Source organism: Nanorana parkeri, unplaced genomic scaffold, assembly GCF_000935625.1.
Source record: "Nanorana parkeri isolate BGI_ZX_2015 unplaced genomic scaffold, ASM93562v1 scaffold783, whole genome shotgun sequence".
Classification (NCBI taxonomy): domain Eukaryota; kingdom Metazoa; phylum Chordata; class Amphibia; order Anura; family Dicroglossidae; genus Nanorana; species Nanorana parkeri.
In genome coordinates, this window is record NW_017307051.1 from 534,703 (window position 1) to 548,730 (window position 14,028).

Sequence of the window (14,028 nt, forward strand, 5' to 3'; positions counted from 1 at the left end):
AACTCAGTATACAAGAAATACAAAAAAAAACTTCTGCAGTCCCAATTTTAAAATCCCTTGTATAATCTGAATCTTGGCGTTGGTGCAATACTGCAATCATGTATCCATCTTGATGTGAAAAGATGAACGATACAAATTTAAATCCATCATACTTTGCTTCTGTTGCAATAGTATTTGCCAATATTTCCCCCCCCCCCCCGCTTTGTGGGGCTTCTGCTTTCCCTCTGATCAAAATATTTCCCCCCCCCCCAGCTTGTGAGGCTTCTGCTGTCCCACTGAGTCAATTTTAGGTCATCTTTCATTTGCTCTGAATCTGCCCTTTATTGGCAAGACGTTTCTGTGTTCATTCGGAAACACGCATATTGTTTTATTTACAGCTGCGTTGTGTTTTATGCTCTCACATAAATGTTATGCAGAGATTATAAGTGGGGCTTTATGATACCGTTTATTTGAAGAGAGAGCAGAATAGAGACAGCGTTATAGCAGGTTGATTTAATTTTCTTCTAAATATGTCTCTGCTTGGTATCTGCAAAAGATTTACCATGTCCTCAATCCACTCCACAAAAAAAAAAAAGTAAAAATTGTATTTTAATGTTCCTGCTTGGTTAAATGAAAAGGTATACAACATCCATGACTATGTACATATTCAAATATAAAATAGGGCTTTATTTAAAAAAATACCCCAAAATAAGGCCTGTCGCCAACTTAAACAAATTGCTGGAAAATCAATGATTTAAATGATTATTCAAAAAGGTTTAATCATAGATTAACAAGATAATGGATCTGTACAAAAGAAACTGGTCAAATACCTATAAATTGTTACAAATTTTATTAATTTATTTTGAAGCATAAAATTGGTCATAGACTACAAACACTGTGGCCCTGACACAAAATATATCTATGAAATCAACATGTGCAAATAATCAAGTCTTGATATACCCTGCACATTGCCAAAGACCACCAATTATTTGTAAATGTCTTGCATATATTCCAAACGGAGTGGCTATTAGCAAACTGCAATTAGCAGCACCATTCCACCAACATTGAAAAACATTAGTTCTTGAAAAATACCAAACAAGGTGCCTACATAGATGAAGTTCCTGCAATTACAAATTAAACTCTACTTTGTAATTCAGGAAGAAATCCTATATTTTTCACCATGGTAACCTGTAATAAAACCTAAAAGACTGAATAAACAGTATCCCAGAAATGTAAGCATAAATATCAATGATCAATGATGCTGATGCTTTTTAAAGATTATCCACCAAACGTGGATAATCTTTAAAAAGCAATGAAGGGCAACATGTGCAGTAAGGCAGAAGCCCTGGTCACTCCACATGTGAACTGATGCGTTTCACCGCACAGGCTTCCTCAGAAGGTGTTGATGCGTATGCAGTACAAATCTTGACCAAAAAAGGGCTCTAAAGGTCATGTTACCAATAGTACATTGCATCCCATCCTGGAATGTAGTATAATATTAACCAGCTGATTGGAATAAAGAACATCAATGCAAAAATGTTAGGGTTGAGTGAATTTGCTTGGGTTTGGTTCACAGGATGTTCGAGGAACCCATTGTAAAGTCCTAAAACTGTGACTCTTAAACCCCATTGAAGTCTATGGTGGTGGGTGGCAATCTGGAAAATCGATTCGGGCCATTTTCAAGGCTAATAGGCAAGGGAGTGTCAAAGAAAAGGCATGTGGAGCTTGCCACTGCCCTGGGGAACATGTACAATGCAAAAATACAATACCAAAAACACCATTCAGCCAGGAGAGGGTCTGTCTTTTTATGCGACTTTGAGGGTGACATGGGAAAAAACACAAATCCTTTCAATTACATGATTGGGAAGTTCCGTTAAGCTGTATAAGAAGTTATGGAACAGTACAATTCTAATGGACATTGTTAATGACCCTGCATTCTGGAAATATATATTTTTACATTTTTTACTTATATATATGTATAATATACTGTAGCAGTGGCAGCACCCCAATCTCATACAATAGGAAGGAGGCCTCCTTTTTCATACAGTGGCAGATTACAGAGAGTAATAGGTTGCACCATTAAACAACACTAATGTGAAATTTCCCAGTTTGTTTGAAGACGGACAGAGTAAACTTTATTCAGGTACCATCCAGTGTCAATATCTACGTCCTGGAGTGAGATGATGGCTTGGTAATGACACAGTCATGTATATTCTGGTGCCTGTGTTGTTAATGGCTGTTGAGTACCTTGGATTTGTGCTATATAACTGTAATAAATTGTAACAATTTCACATTACAAGCTTCTCTTTGTACTTTTGAAGATTAGGCTGCTTTGAAGCAATTAAGGAGAAAGGACATCTACATTTATTTATTTTTTGCTCTATCTCTAATTTTGCTTTACAATCCAGTGCTTTTAGACCTTTTTAATTCATAATCGGTTGCCTGTTATCCAGTGAGTGTGGTTCTCAATGGGGCTACAGTTTATTCACTGTGGATTAATCATATTTGTATTCGTGATTTTTAGGTAGAGCTCAGAACTCACTTGTCATTTAGCAAATAGAAAAAGCTTTGCAGTGTGGGCCTTTTTTTAAACATATACTGCTGACCAACTTTGTGGTCTGCAGCCACTGCTTGCAGCATATCAGCCTTGGTAAAAGCACCAGCCATTTGGGTACCACATGCATGATGAAACACCTGACCATGTACCAAGCTTGGTGGAAGCAGCACCTCAGTGATACTGTTCAGCAGCATCTAAAGTAAAAACGCCAAAGTACACCCCTCCATAAGGGATTTTGGTCTTTTTCCCATATATGTACCCTAGCTTCTCCACCTTTTGCCTGTTTGCAATCCGCCTTAAGGGTATGGTCTGTGTATCCTCTCTGTCTGAGTTTATCTACCTACTTCTTTGCCTCAGTTTCAAAATCCAAGCTCCTGGTAAATTCCTTCTAACAAAGAGGTATTGGCCAATAGGGATCTTTCTAATGAGGGGTTGAGGGTTGCACTTATTTGCATATATTTGATTGGTAACTTCTGGGGGTGTTTGTCAAATGTGATTTTTTTTTTTTTAAGTTCAACTAATTTTTATTTAGAGCACTGACAAACAACAGCTTGACTGATCCCATCCAAAACAGTTAAATATCATCTATGTATCTGTGGCATGTGAGAAAGTGGCACCGGCACAAAGGGAAAAGGTCACTGATGACCTAAGTGATAGTGTACTACCTATATCAATAATAGTACCCTACTTCATGGCTACTTTGTGAATGATTTCTATGTACTGTATTTCTACTGTTCTAGCTCTATTGTTGTTGTATGCACCTAGTTCAACAACTAGTTCCCATTTAATCTTTTCTATGATGTCAGTGAGCTTCTTCACCTTTATTAGTGTAATGGTGTTTCCTTCACTTCCCTATCTTTCGTTTTATTTTCTTCATCCATATTCTGATTAATAGAATTACAAAATCCTACCATAATAAATCTTTCAATTCAAGAGAACCAGACAGGACAAACCCCTACATCACAAAAAAAGGTAAATAAACTCTAAATCAAAACACAATGAAAGGGTCTGAAATAAGGGTTAAAACCCCAAATTAACTATCATAAATGCAGAATGACCCTCAGTGTCATAATTTACAAGCCTTGTAAGTAGTAATTTACAAGCCAAGTAGTAAAGTATGTCACCAGAACACCGAAGATCTGTGTCCAATAAACATCTTCATTGACGTTATACATTTTGTCACAAGAATGGCACCGTTTCGTGGCCACACAGGGTCCCTTCATCAGGCGTAACATGACAATAATGCAGTCAACAATTATCATTATATACCCACAGTAAACATGTAAGTCACCAGTGAAAAAGTTTAAAAAAAACTCCAGTCCCTACCTTCCCGGACGTTATAATAATGTCACATTCCCACCATAAATAATTTTTTTAAATCATTGTAGTAAGTATACAAACAGCAGGAAGCCAAAAGAAGTAGTAGTATTAACTGTCACACACTGTCACTTTTAATGCCTTTTGAGATGGTGATCTGTGCTATGAGAAAAGCAAGAACCCAGTGATCATCCCGAGTGGGTTAGTACAGGTGCGGCAGCCATTACCTGTCAATGTCCACCTCCGTCATGGCAGCAGGGATGCTGCTCCGTCTGGCACGCCCACCACACAGACACTGGCTGCTGAGTCATGTCCTATCATAAGAGCAGACATGTAGACCTCACCCACTTGCACATGTGCAATGTGGCTGAAGGGCAACAAGGAACACACACTGCCGCTATAGCAAGTGCTGAGAAACACCAAATGAAAGAAAAGAAAGAAAGAAGCGGGCAGGAATGAATACAAAAGGGAAAGGAGAAAGAGAGGAAGGGAAAAAAGGAGGCTAATGGGAAGTAGAAAAGGGGGTAAGAAAAAAGGAATGAAGGGAAGAGAATGAAGAAAAAATACATGAAAGTTAAAATGGTTGAATGAACTATAACAGTGTGGGAAATATAGTATAGGGCTCTTCCAGTATCAAGCAAGGCAGATATCAGACTAATACTAGATTACAAATTGGTGAAAGGGGGGGGGGGGTTTGTTTTTTTCCAATTAGGTTTGCATACCTTATTTTTCTTTCCCTCCCAATTCTTCTCACTGTGGCCATTTTTCACTGATAAATCCATCTCCCTTTACCTTCTGGATCTCTGGGTCTGCCTCCTGTAACATGTGACAGAGCACATCATCTGAGAGGAGGAAAATGCCTTTCCTCAAGATCTCGCAATATTTTGCAGTTCCCAGGATGCATTTGTAAAGCCAGGGCCTCATTACCAGTGCCTCACGCAATCAAGATGATTTCATATCAGCATGCAGAACAGTATGTATGTTATGTAGTAGTATGTTAATGTGATGTTTGGGGGGCTAAAGGTTCACTTTAAGGCTTTCATTATCGCAGCCTTTTGGGCTTGGGGTAGTAGAACATCTTTCAGTGCAAATACAATACTGATGGTTCAATAACAGGCTTGGCTTTATTTATGAATCACCCTGATCAGGGTTGAATCTTAAACTTGACAGATTTATGTGCACATATTTAACCGCTACTGTCAATGACCCAAGCATCACTAGTGAAAGTCAAGTAATGTACATAACTTGGAATTATTTTATTTACTTAAGATCTGTACTCCTGTCACTCCGTATGTCATCGACTATGCTCTTCAAGGTAAAAATTAGGAGGAAAGTTGAACAACAATGATCAAGAATTACATATCAGTACTTTTGCAATTGATGTTTGTCAAGCTGTATTTAGTTTTAAATATCGTTGAAGCTGCCTGATTGCTTTCATTTTGTGGTTTGTGGTGAAAAAACAAAATAAATGTAAACACAAGTTTCTTTTTCTTCAGTCCAATCATTTTAAAGATCCTACTCCTATATGTGGGCATTGTGATAACAACCTGAATTTTTTGCATGTTTTGTTGTGTCCCTGTCTGCTAACATAGAGAAGAATGACACATTCACTATTATGTCCTAAAGAGATTGTGTGAGACATAATGGTATTTTTATGTCAGTGTCTACCTTCTAACCTCTGATGAGTGTTGTTTTGAGAGAGGAGAAAAACTGGTCCGGTCATTTTCTCATAGTTGCACATTTGTCAGTACATCGGGAGGATAAAAAAGCTTTTTTTCCTTAAACATTAAAATATATCCTCATAAGGTACAAAACAATTGTTGAAACAGGACTTGTTGACCAGTCTGTGTTGTAGACAATGTAGTGCTATTTTATTACAGCTGAAAATTTGGCTCTATTAAATAAGGCAATCGTTTTTAAAATCATTTTAGGGACTTCTATCTCAGTAGATTCACTCCTATGAAAGAAGATATCATATGTTATGCAAAACCATTGAGTCAAGTGAGATTAAAGGTGGTGTTAGATAGATCTAATGAACCGTTTTACTGTGTAATATTATCTGTTGGTGTCAGCAGAATGTTATTAGTGAGTAGAAATTATACAGACAGGCCCGGATTCCCCACAAGGACACTGAGGCACGGCCTCAGGGCGGCAGGGTGCAGAGGTGCGGAAGCTGTGTCCTTGTGGGGAAGTTGCCCTCTCTACATTTAGTTCTGCTTTGTACAAGCAGGACTAAATGTAGAGTGAGGCAGCCGATTTTTCGTTTACATGTGAAATCGGCGACATCGCCGAGATCACATGTAAACCGTGTGCAGCCTCCTCCCCTCCCCCCCTGCACTTACCTCTCTTCTCTGGTTCCGTCCTCCACCGCCGAGTCTCACTGCAGTGAGCAGAGCGGCAGGGTTAAAAGTAACCCTGCTGCTCCGTGTAGACTGTAGACTCCGTGTAGACTGTAGACAGTGAGAGGGGAGAGCTGTGCTCTTCCCCTCTCAGCTGTCAGGAGTTCTAGAAAAATAAGAAGAAATAATTAAATAAAAAAATAAAAACTGCTTACTATTGGAATTATACTGCATTTTGCTTTTCAAGGACAGCCAGACACTGAATGAACAGACTGCATGTAATTTGATTGGAGAGTTTACATTATTCGCTGGCACCACTAAAATAAAAAAATCTAATACGTTTTTGTTGCATACATTTGCAAATACTGTATATAGAAATATATAGAAAGCCAAACTGCTGGTTTTGTACTGAACCTGTAAAGAGGACCTTAACTCTGGAAGTTGTACAAAAATCAAGCAGAGGGCAAAGAACTAGTCCCCAGTATGGCCTGTGGTCTCCCTGCAGCTGATCCAACATTACTGACTTACCATGCCTTGTTCTGCATCATGTCTCTGTATGAAGGTGTCAAACTCAGTGCAGTTCTCCTTCAGGTCCACTTCTCTGCTGATTGACAGCAGGCAGTAGGCGGGTGCAATAGCCAGCCTGCTATTAGGAACTGCAATTTGTAATAGCCAACAGCAGGCTGGCTATTGCTTCTCCTGATATCTGCTGTGGTGTCTTTTGCATTCTAGAATATCAAAAGTAAAATCACAAAAAGAAGGCCTATGCTATGAATATTGGAATATGTTTTGTCCATAACAGATATTCCCTGTCCATGGTACTGAACCATCGAAAACTTCAGATGTCACATAGATGCTACCTCAATCATTTAGAATAACAATTTGTCATAGGCTTGACTAGCAATACACTTTATATATGATTAGTGCAATTAGAAAATTGAATTACAATGGGTACAAAGTTTGCACCTTAGAGCACATAAATTAGGCCTGTGTATGTTGTGTGTCATTCTGGTATTAAGGGAATGGCTGCCATTTTTGATTAAGACATTTTAATTAAACATAACTTAAAAAATAAAAAAATGTCCAAAAAAAAAAAAGCTTATTTGAATGTAGTTAAACAAATCACTGGAGTGCACTGGAAGCATTACTGGTGGGTGGATTTTCAAATGATTTCAGTTCTTTTTATAGCTCATCAACAAACAACATTATCACAAACTGAATTAAATTGAAGACTCAATAGAAAAATAACTACGATGTTCATTGTTTGTCTTCCTATTTGTTAAACATTGTGAACACAAAAGCCTCTCCAGTTAGAAGAATCATAGTTTTTATAATCAAAGAAATGACTACTATACCTTCATATTAAACTGAGCAGCTGAATCCATCTTGTTAATATAATGGACAATTCTAGGCATTCAAAGCATACACAAATTAAAGCATTCAGTGAGAAAACTAAACTTGTACACTAAACACGGTCATATTAAAGTCAAAATGTTTTAACCTATTTAAAATGCTGATTAAATCACTTACAAAGGATGCTGCTGCTTGATGTTTAAAAGTTTTAACTTCTTGCAGAATCAGATGGTGCACTGAACACTGGCCCTGATATCTTACCATAGGGTGGCTCCTTTCACTTGCAAGGTCCTATGGAGCCACCCTTGTGTGTGCTAGTAATTTGTCAAGACAAGGCGAGCCATTCCCCTGCTCCCTGCCCATCCTTTGCCCTTCCTTCCTTTTCAAAGCAAGTAGATGGGCAGCTTCTGGAAACTGTTCTCTCCTTGTGATCTCGTACTGGACAGGAGGTTTAGGGAAGCCTAGCTGAAAGAGGTGGAGTCAGCTGTTTGGAAACATGATGACTGGAAGTGCTTGGGCAAAGATTATAGGAAATGTAGATTTGTATTCACTATTAAAAACAGGTTTGAGAGTGCATTACTATTTTAAGTCAAAAAGTGCACAGTTAATTATCTATGTAGTACCCTACAGAATAAGCACACACAGATCTGTAGAGGATCAGTAGAGGACTAGTAGGAGTGTACTTCCTCTTTCTCTACTTTCTTCACCACCAATCACATTTCATTTTAAAGCCCATTTAAATCTGATTGGTGGCGTGAAAAAAACTTCTTAGCACTGCCATTTGTATATTAGGCTTTCTGTGTGTGAGAAGCAGCAAGGAGGGTCGTTTCAGGCTCATTAGATTGAGGACAACAGGGAGTGAGGTGGACTGGGTACAGTTCAGCAATATCTGGATGAAAACTTGATCTACTAAGCTTATGCATATGCTTTCTTTAGTATGCAACACAAGTGTAAGACCATGCATAAAAACAGAGTTACGACTGCGCATGCGCATAGGCCTGTTCACCACATTTGCGGGAAGCAGCGGCTACTGCGCATGCGCAAACGGCAGCTACTGCGCATGCGCAAACGGCAGCTACTGCGCATGCGCAAACGGCACATGGCGCACAGGAAGTGACTTTCTCTGTTTGGGAATGATCCTATTTAAGCTGGCCCAACTCCCAGGATCTTTGCTGAGTGGTCTTTCAGCTTTAGTGTGTATTCCTGTATCTTGCCTGTTGCCATATCATCATCGACCGGATTCCTTGACCTTGCCTGATTGCCGCCTACCTCCGACTTCTGCTTGTCCCTGGATTCTCCTTTGCCTTCTCCTTTTTGTACCTTGCTGCCCGATTGTTGCTGACCCTGGCTTTCCTGACTCCGCTCTGCTCCAGCCGCATCAGCACCTGCTTCCTGCCTCATTGAAGACGGGCCTCAAGGACCTGCCCGGGCCCAGTGTCCTGCATTGTCCGGCACCGGTGCTGCCCGTTGTTTCCCCACCTCCTGTCTCCACATTCAGGGGTGTGGAACTCGTGCTGCAAAGGAGGCCTCCTCACAACTCGGCTCCCCACCAGGTACGTGATACCAAGTTTTAATTTGTAATTTTGACTGGTGTCTACATTCACATTTTAATCAATTGTAATAGGCAATGCTTACATCTAAACTGTATGTTCTGTACGCACATAAGCAACAGAATATGAAGCACATGACTAAACAATTTTCACTTGGGTTTCTATTCCATACTACCAGCACTTGGTGCTTCCCACTATTCATCAAGTTTGATCTCAGCACATTTACTGTAGCTGTGGGACAAGCATTGGCACACCAACAATCTTTCCACATAGCTCAGTTTGCTCATTTACAGTAGATGATAAATGCTTTTAGTCAGGTTTGTGCACTTGATGAGCAAAACAACTGTTGTTCCAATGTTGTGCCTAGAAACATCCTGGAATTCTGCTCCTTGTGTCTGCTGTGCCATGTAAATACAATATCCATCCTCCCTATAATCAGCATACATAGGCAGATAAATGTTAGTTAGTAAAATTAATACTTCACATATGTTAGGTGACATATGAAGAACTTCCACAAATTAAAGTTATCACATTTTGCCAGCATCAATTCAGAATATAGAGAAAGAAAAATATACTGGAGTACAGGAAAATAATTTTTACTCAGTTGGATTGCGATTTGTAAAATTATGAAAAGGGAATTCTCCATAAACATGATTTTTAATGTCACACAGAACAAACATGATGATATAGCAATTAAGGATGGGCTGCATGTTCGAGTCGACCATAGGTTCGACTCGAACATTGCATGCTCTAGTGTTCGCCGAACAAATATGATAGGAATGGCCTAGGACTGTGTTGTCATGACTATAATAACACAATGTGGCTGGCAATGTACAACCTTGGGAACCAAACTGTTGTTGGTTAGGAAAGGACATGAATGAAGAGTAAAAACTGTTTACATTACATTATTTTTTACATGATACTTCATTAGCGTTACTCTGCAATGCTGAATTATCACCTCTGTCATGGGACACCTTTATGCAACTGTTGATCACATGGATCCTTAGCAAGAGTTTTTCACTCTTTTCTCTTGGTGCTACATAGTGCATTTTTAGCCCAATAGATTTCAATGGGAGTGCATGAAAATTGTGTATAAAACAAAGGTAACATGCATTTTCATACATTGTAGCCCCGACCCCTTAGTAACCTATACTTTATTTCACCTTCACTGGCAAAAACTAAAACATACAACACATGAAAACGGATTAAAATGTGCAAAAAAAACCCAAACCCGGTAAAAATACAGATACACAAGTGTGAACAGAGATTAAATGTAGACTTTCACGATCCAGAGGCAAATTGAAAGGCCATGGTATCCTTCCAAAGTACAGGGATACACATTTTAGCAGGATTCAAACGGTGTATTAGAAGGTACCATTTATACTTGCTCCTTGAATGGGCCAACAGGTGTAAGAGGATCACAGTCGAGTCATCCTTGAGATCAATCCCGGTTAGCTTCAAACACAAGGCTTGAACCTCAGTCCACAAATTCCTCAGTCTGGGTCAGGACAAGAGCATAAGGGACAGTTTTGTTCCAGCACCAACAAAGGTTGGAGTTTTGAGGCCAAATTTTGTGGAGTACCGCAGGGACCATGTATCAACGAGTTAACAGTTTGCAATTCGCTTCCTGCTTCTTACATGGAGGCTCTATGTGAGAAATATAGATTAGCTTGCTGTTCCAAGGATAATGACAGGTGAAGATCCTGTTCCCACTTGTGAAGAAAGGGCAGGATAAAGGAGTCCTCAGGGGTTTATCACAATTAAGTTTACAGGTGAAACTCGAATAATTAGAATATCGTGCAAAGTTCATTTATTTCACTAATGCAACTTAAAAGGTGAAACTAATATATGAGATAGACTCATTACATGCAAAGCAAGATAATTCAAGCCGTGATTTGTCATAATTGTGATGATTATGGCTTACAGCTCATGAAAACCCCAAGAACCCCAAATCCACAACCTCAAAAAAGTAGATTATTACATGCAATCAATAAAACAAGGATTGTACATAGAACAATATCGGACCTCTGAAAAGTACAAGCATGCATATGTACTCAGTACTTGGTTTGGGCCCCTTTTGCAGCACTTACTGCAATTACTTTTGCACAATAAAGTTCTGCAAAAGGGGCCCAAACCAAGTACTGAGTACATATGCATGCTTGTACTTTTCAGAGGTCCGATATTGTTCTATGTACAATCCTTGTTTTATTGATTGCATGTAATATTCTACTTTTTTGAGGTTGTGGATTTGGGGTTCTTGGGGTTTTCATGAGCTGTAAGCCATAATCATCACAATTATGACAAATCACGGCTTGAATTATCTTGCTTTGCATGTAATGAGTCTATCTCATATATTGGTTTCACCTTTTTAAGTTGCATTAGTGAAATAAATGAACTTTGCACGATATTCTAATTATTCGAGTTTCACCTGTATACATCAGAGAGAGAGAATGCTTAGATGGGCCACCTTTTATACAGAGGCGGTCAAACATTGAGGGATGGGATGTAGGCGTGGTACAGGAGCGAAGACTAGAAATTAAATGACATATTTGTTGTGACTCAGTGCACTGACTTCTTCTACAGAGAGGACCCGAGCATCAGCCATAACATCGCCTAACCTGAATTTCCCAGCCTCCCTAAGTCTCTGGAAATGTCTACCACCCTTACCAGGGATAAAGTCAGGGTGATCCACTACTGGTAGTAAACGAGAAGGCTTGTGTTGTAAGCAGACCAACTTTGGTGTTGCTTGCAGGACCTTCCAGGAAGGACTGATAATAGAGTGTGAAGATGGTGTGTTTGGAGGCAGGTTAAAAGGGACGCAGGAGTTGGTACGTGGATCGGGAGAGTTTGAAAAATATGATTCTTGGGGGGGCATTCATTTTTAGAATAGCGTTTTCAAGGAAACGTGACAATTTTCGAAGTCCTTACGAAGTGAGTGTAATAGCGGGGAAAAAATTTGCAGAGAAAAGTTGACCAAGGCGTGACCTTCACTCCCACATAAAGAATGTGGTCAGTTACCCAGGGAAAAGGGCAGTGTGGGGCCATACTATCACGTTGCGACTGTGGTATCGAAAACATTTAACACAGCAGACTTATGGTAGTTAAATTTCAAAGTTAAGTAATTCACCAAATGTGTGCTGTTCTTACAGAAGATTAGGAACTGTGGTCTCTGGAGAAGTAACAAAAAATAATAGGTCATCAGAAAACAAAGTTTAAGTTTGTGGCTGTTCAATCTTCTACTAGAACTGCATATTATAGCTGATTTATTCAGCCAGCCTGCTATTTATATTTGTATACTCCTTCTTTTAAAAACATTGAGTCACAGTTTCTGCCTCTTCTCTACACAATGTATCCTTATGAGTTGCACTAAAGGGGTCTGTTGGTTTAGCAGCCCACCAGTGCCTATGCTCATCTGCATGATTTAGGAAAGGGTCTTCACATAGTAGCAGAAACAGGGCCTACACAAAATAAAAAATCAATTGTCAGTTGTAAAATGTACATCCCTTAGACATACTATATTTTCTACAATGAAAAGATTGCAAGAAACCACAGGGGACCATTTTTAAAAGTGTTCCATGATGCAATACCCAATTAAAGCACATTTGAAGTAGCTATAACCATTTGCAATTTATCATTTCAAATTAGGAGAACAATGTATTCTTTAACTAATCTTATAATTGTATTCTGACATACTGTACCACTCCCCTTTATGCCACTTTTATGCAGTAGCCTTGGTTATAAATACAGAGCTCCAGTGAGATGTCATTTTACATTGAGTGAGAGCCGTTGTTGCCAGTGTCTTATTTTACCATAATTTATCCTGTTTTGCCAAATTAGTGAAGGATTAGAAGTCATAGAAGTGTCTTTGGATTTACTGTATTGCTTTCTTATAATTATGAATGCTTTTAGATGGAGGTTTTTGTGCTACAAACAGCAGGGATCCTTTAGGTACAAAAACCACTGCTGGTAAATGGCGTGACAGCTGGCCACACTAGCAGGTGTATTTGTTTAAAACCTGTCAAAGCTGGATGAATGCTATTGATGCATTCACTGGCTCAATGAAGCAGCCTGCAGTTAGGCGTGGGGTTCCCCATGAAAAGGGTCAGACTCTTTCAAGAGTCTATTCTATTATTTATTTGGAATAAAACCAAACTGGAGTCTGAAAATAGAACGTTATTGGGAGCTGCTTTCCATAACAGTACACATTAAATACACTTTTCTCTCTGGGTTACACAGGCTGAAGGGAATTCCACAACAGTATGCTTTTCACGTTCTCCATTTACTAACACGTTTTCAGTTCCTGTACTGTTCACAATTAGTGTCTTCATTGATTAATATACATACTGCAATTAAATTTGCTCTCATTAGCTGAAAAGGCTTCCTTTTGCCAAAGTGTCTAAAATAAGAACTGTTTTGTTTGCTCATGACAATCAAGTTTTCCTCCCCAACTGTTATTTTCCAGCGACGGTTTGATATTTTGTTTTGAGGCAAACCAAAACGTTTGTGCTTATGTATATCTCGATAACTTTCCTGTTGTGCTGCAGTAGTGAAATAATTCTCTTTTGGTAAAACATATCCTGAATCTAACTCTTACCCATAGAGTATTGTAGGCATATTTGCCTTTCTCTCTCTCTCTCTCTTTCTCTCTCCCAATCCATATATTAGTCTATACACTGTAGAAACACTTGTACTGAAAGTTAAAAAAAACCTGTTCCCATTGGTTTACAGCAAGCCAACTAATGTGGGAGGTTCCACTGAAGAAATAAAAATATATGTGAAGCCTAACAATGAACTTTTCTCTCCTTTATTTTCTCACTTTTGGTCTGGTAAATATGCCATTGAAAGTCTTTATTATAACTGTTCTAAATGTGCTAAAAAATATCTGATACCTGTTGATCCTGCTAGAAATCTAATGAGCTAATAATTTCATGTG